The sequence below is a fragment of the Trachemys scripta genome, chromosome 2 (genome assembly GCF_013100865.1).
Source record: "Trachemys scripta elegans isolate TJP31775 chromosome 2, CAS_Tse_1.0, whole genome shotgun sequence".
NCBI lineage: Eukaryota > Metazoa > Chordata > Testudines > Emydidae > Trachemys > Trachemys scripta.
In genome coordinates this window covers 48,473,206-48,479,205 of record NC_048299.1, presented here as the reverse complement: position 1 = coordinate 48,479,205, position 6,000 = coordinate 48,473,206, and positions in this window count along the sequence as shown.

Here is a 6,000-nt window from a genome sequence, read left to right as displayed (position 1 = left end):
CACATATACTCTGAATACAGAGCTTTTGTCTTTGTAAGTTGTTTCTGTGGTGATCTAGCCCAGGCAGTTCAGAATGACTCCAGGGCAAGTCAGGACTATAGGTCAGGTGACCTCAGCTCTGGAAGGGGTTGAAGGTGGTTGTAAATCCCCTTCAGAGATGACGGTCACATCTGCTCCTGAGTCTATTTTAAAGTTAATAGTCTTTCAATGAATATTCAGTTTCACTATCTAGGCAGGCTCTGTGTCATTACACATGATAGATCCCAGAAAGAATGTCTCTTGATTGTCTGTCTATAATATTAGTCTATTCCCTGCTTGCCTTGGTACAGCAAACAGCTGTAAAATGTCCATATTTTGTACATTTATATAACTTGCACTCTTAGCTGGACATACAACTGTTGGGCTTTACATTTTTCCATCTTGCATATTTAGTTTGAAAGGCTATTTAGTCTGCCTGGAATTTCCTCATTAGCCTCAGGGCTTTTATGGTAATAACTTTTAGAATTCATGCTGTATCTGTTTACCACTTCTAAAATAGCTTCAGGTTTTTCAAGTTTATCCTGCCTTTTGTTCTGCTGTTTGTCTAATTCCGATTGCTTGCTACCTGTATAGCTCTGGGTAGATTTAAGTCTGTCTTTGATTGTAGTTGCTGTGACAGGTTCTTGTCTGTTAACCCAGTAACAGCCTGTCTCTGATATTTTCATGTTTTGCAGTTCCAAAAATCAATTTTCAGCTAATGCATGCAGAGCTCTTATAAAAGATTCAACTTATTTTTTCTTGGTTCCTGAATTCTCTGAAAATATGCTCTCCCATAAACCACATTTCCTGATTTTTCATCAAGTGTATCCAAAACTCTTTCATAGACATCATTGTCGGCCTTCAGTAAGGTAAAAGATTTACAGGTATGCTCTGCCTGCTTACCCATAGCATAAAATAAAGATGATACCTGAATATCTCCAATTTCCTGATGGAGTCTTGTAGAAATGAAAAATGTTGCTCCAGTCCAACCATTCTGAAGGACCATTAAAGCTGAAGTTCTCTGGGACATTGAAGAGTGGCATGTTGATGAGCTCAATCCTGCACAGTTTATCTTCTATTCTGTTCTCCTCTGGCACTAGTTTGCTTCTGATGCCACATCATGTACACCTTGTACATGGTAGGGTGCAGGGCTGCTACTAGCAGATCAGACCTCTATACCAGACAGGGACTGTCTACAGAACTTCCTTCCCAAAGAGATGTGTTCGCTTTAAGACACTTTAAATCACTGCAAGGTTTTGTCCTTGAGCAGCTAAGGTATGTTACACATGGGGCCACTTTGCATCTGTCTCGTCTATTTAAATTGCAGTTTCTTCAGTACAAGGACTGTCTACTACTCTGTTTATGCAGTGCCTAGCAGAATAGGGCCCCCACTCTTGGTTGGTTCTTAGGTACTACCAGGGGCAGCTCTATGTATTTTGCCGCCCCAAGAACGGCACTCAGGCAGCCTTCGGCGGCATGCCTGCGGGAGGTCTGCTGGTAATGCGGATTCGGCGGCATGCCTGCAGGAGGTCTGCCTGTCCTGCACCTTTGGCGTACCTGCCACCAAATTGCCGCCAAAACCTCCCGCAGGCATGCCGCCGAAGGCCCCCTAACTGCCGCCCTCACGGTGATCGGCAGGCCGCCCCCCGCGGCTTGCCACCCCAGGCACACGCTTGCTGCGCTGGTGCCTGGAGCCACCCCTGGGTACTACCATAATAAACATGGTTGATAACTAGGGCTATGTTTTAGTCACAGAGATCATGGAAAGCACAGAATCTGTGACTTCCAAAGATCTCCATGACTTCAGCCCTCGCATTTGGGAGCTGCAGGGTCCTGCAGCCTCCTGCAATGGCAGGGAGCTGTGAGGTACCCCTGCTGCGTGAGGCAGCAGGCCCCCAAGCTCCCAGCCGCCACGGGCATAGAGGGTACCCCGCAGCTCCGGCGGAATGGGGGATCCCTGCAGTTCCCGGCCACTGGCAGCAGCAGGGGGACCGCCGCAGCTCCCCAGCCACCACTGCCAGCAGGGGGACCCCTGCAACTCCCTGCAGCCACCAGCGGTGGCATGGGGGTTCCCTGCTGCTCTCCACAGCCACCGCCAATGGCATGGGGGATCCCCGCAGCTCCCCGGCCGCTGCCAGTGCCATGGAGGGACCCCCGCAGCTCCCCGGCCACCGCAGCACCCCGCAACCACCGGCGGTGGCATGCGGGATTCCTGCAGCTCCTCGGGTGCCCCCACAGGCATGGGGGACCCCCACAGCCACGTGCGGCATGGGAGTTACCACAGTTCCCCAGCTGCTGCAAGGGCAGGAGGTCCCCAGCCGCTCCCCACCACTGCAGAGGGACCCTGCAGCTCCCAATTACAGTGGGGGGTGGGTCTGGAGCTCCCAGCTACCCAGCATCTGCCCAGCCCCTTCCCATTTTATCATGGATATTTTTTAGTAAAAGTCACAGACAGGTCAAGGGCAATAAAGAAGAATTCACAGAAGCCGGTGACCTGTCCCTGACTTTTACTAAAAATATCCATGACAAAATCTTAGCTTTATTGATAATGCACAGTTGCTTGTATAAAAACCTACATTTGCACCCACATCAGGTAGTCCATTTGGCATGCACACTTATGCAAACAGACGTGTTCTTGACACACAAGTTTGTGACTATGAGATTTGGGAGGGTATAATTGAAGATAATTATATAAATATAATTGCACAGACAATCCAGGAAGTTTTTGGAAAGTGTAGGGGACAATTTCCTGGTGCAAGTGCTGGAGGAACCAACTAGGGGCAGAGCTTTTCTTGACCTGCTGCTCACAAACAGGGAAGAATTAGTAGGGGAAGCAAAAGTGAATGGGAACCTGGGAGGCAGTGACCATGAGATGGTCGAGTTCAGGATCCTGACACAAGAAAGAAAGGAGAGCAGCAGAATATGGACCCTGGACTTCAGAAAAGCAGACTTTGACTCCCTCAGGGAACAGATGGGCAGGATCCCCTGGGAGAATAACATGAAGGGCAAAGGGGTCCAGGAGAGCAGGCTGTATTTTAAAGAATCCTTATTGCCGTTGCAGGAACAATCCATCCCGATGTGTAGAAAGAATAGTAAATATGGCAGGCGACCAGCTTGGCTAAACAGTGAAATCCTTGCTGATCTTAAACGCAAAAAAGAAGCTTACAAGAAGTGGAAGATTGGACAAATGACCAAGGAGGAGTATAAAAATATTGCTCAGGCATGCAGGAGTGAAATCAGGAAGGCCAAATCACACTTGGAGTTGCAGCTAGCAAGAGATGTTAAGAGTAACAAGAAGGGTTTCTTCAGGTATGTTAGCAACAAGAAGAAAGTCAAGGAAAGTGTGGGCCCCTTACTGAATGAGGGAGGCAACCTAGTGACCGAGGATGTGGAAAAAGCTAATGTACTCAATGCTTTTTTTGCCTCTGTCTTCACAAACAAGGTCAGCTCCCAGACTGCTGCACTGGGCAGCACAATATGGGGAGACGGTGACCAGCCCTCTGTGGAGAAAGAAGTGGTTCGGGACTATTTAGAAAAACTGGACGTGCACAAGTCCATGGGGCCGGATGCGCTGCATCCAAGGGTGCTAAAGGAGTTGGCAGATGAGATTGCAGAGCCATTAGCCATTATTTTTGAAAACTCATGGCGATCGGGGGAGGTCCCAGATGACTGGAAAAAAGGCTAATGTAGTGCCCATCTTTAAAAAAGGGAAGAAGGAGGATCCGGGGAACTACAGGCCAGTCAGCCTCACCTCAGTCCCTGGAAAAATCATGGAGCAGGTCCTCAAGGAATCAATTATGAAACACTTAGAGGAGAGGAAAGTGATCAGGAACAGTCAGCATGGATTCACCAAGGGGAAGTCATGCCTGACTAACCTAATTGTCTTCATTAATGATGAGATAACTGGCTCTGTGGATGAGGGGAAAGCAGTGGATGTGTTATTCCTTGACTTTAGCAAAGCTTTTGATACGGTCTCCCACAGTATTCTTGCTGCCAAGTTAAAGAAGTATTGTCTGGATGAATGGACTGTAAGGTGGACAGAAAGCTGGCTAGATCATCGGGCTCAACGGGTAGTGATCAATGGCTCCATGTCTAGTTGGCAGCCGGTTTCAAGCAGAGTGCCCGAAGGGTCGGTCCTGGGGCCGGTTTTGTTTAATATCTTTATTAATGATCTGGAGGATGGTGTGGACTGCACTATCAGCAAGTTTGCAGATGACACTAAACTAGGAGGCGTGGTAGATACACTAGAGGGTAGGGATCGGATACAGAGGGACCTAGATAAATTAGAGGATTGGGCCAAAAAAAACCTGATGAGGTTCAACAAGGACAAGTTCAGAGTTCTGCACTTAGGACGGAAGAATCCCATGCACTGCTACAGACTAGGGACCGAACGGCTAGGTAGCAGTTCTGCAGAAAAGGACCTAGGGGTCTCAGTGGACGAGAAGCTGGATATGAGTCAACAGTGTGCTCTTGTTGCCAAGAAGGCTAATAGCATTTTGGGCTGTATAAGTAGGGGCATTGCCAGCAGATCGAGGAACGTGATCGTTCCCCTTTATTCGACATTGGTGAGGCCTCATCTGGAATACTGTGTCCAGTCTTGGGCCCCACACTACAAGAAGGATATGGAAAAATTGGAAAGAGTCCAGCGGAGGGCAACAAAAATGATTAGGGGTCTGGAGCACATGACTTATGAGGCGAGGCTGAGGGAACTGGGATTGTTTAGTCTCCAGAAGAGAAGAATGAGGGGGGATTTGATAGTATCCTTCAACTACCTGAAGGGGGGTTCCAAAGAGGATGGAGCTCAGCTGTTCTCAGTGGTGGCAGATGACAGAACAAGGAGCAATGGTCTCAAGTTGCAGTGGGGGAGGTCCAGGTTGGATATTAGGAAACACTATTTCACTAGGAGGGTGGTGAAGCACTGGAATGTGTTACCTAGGGAGGTGGTGGAGTCTCCTTCCATGGAGGTTTTTAAGGCCCGGCTTGACAAAGCCCTGGCTGGGATGATTTAGTTGGGGATTGGTCCTGCTTTGAGCAGGGGGTTGGACTAGATGACCTCCTGAGGTCACTTCCAACCCTGATATTCTATGATTCTATGATTCTAAGGTCTGAGTTTTGAACTCTTGTTCCTAGGGATCCTTGTATGATATATGGAAATGAACTGTGATCCCTTCAAAAGAGCCTTATATACACATAAGAGAGAGAAAAGAAACAGAAGACAATGCTAGAAAAGTAAAATTCCCTTGCAGTGTTAGGACAAATTTAAAAGGCCATATTTTAGGGGGGAGGGATAGCTCAGTGGTTTGAGCATTGGCCTGCTAAACCCAGGGTTGTGAGTTCAATCCTTGAGGGGGCCACTTGGGGATCTGGGGCAAAATCAGTACTTGGTCCTGCTAGAAGGCAGGGGGCTGGACTCGATGACCTTTCAAGGTCCCTTCCAGTTCTAGGAGATGGGATATCTCCATTATTAACTAATTAACTAACTTAAAGAATGAAATTCAATTTGTACTTCATATATAGAGTTGTGATTAACAAAATAGCCACCAGATGCCACTATTGCTTTATACAAATAGCATTTCTCTGGTTTTGGGACAAGTTCCTTGAAAATGTGTATGGTCTGGTTATTAATATTGACAATCACTTTCTTACAAGGAACTTGTGGGAGTATTGTTAACTTCTACAAAAGCAGGTTATATATAGAAGTATTAATTTAGGTTTCAATTTTTAAATATCTGTTACCATAGCAACTGCCACATGGAACAGACCATAACTAGCTGAATGAGGAGCTTGGAAGAAATTATTGAGCAGAAAATTCAATTACAATGTCAGTACTTACAGGCAACAACTGAACAGCAATTCCTATGAGTTGGGGGGTCACTTATTAAGAGGGTCTAAATTACTGAGTGTGGGAAGCACTTCTCTATGATAATCATTACGGTTTCATCAGTGTTTCTATTATGAACTTCTATTGTCAGGGAGTTCACT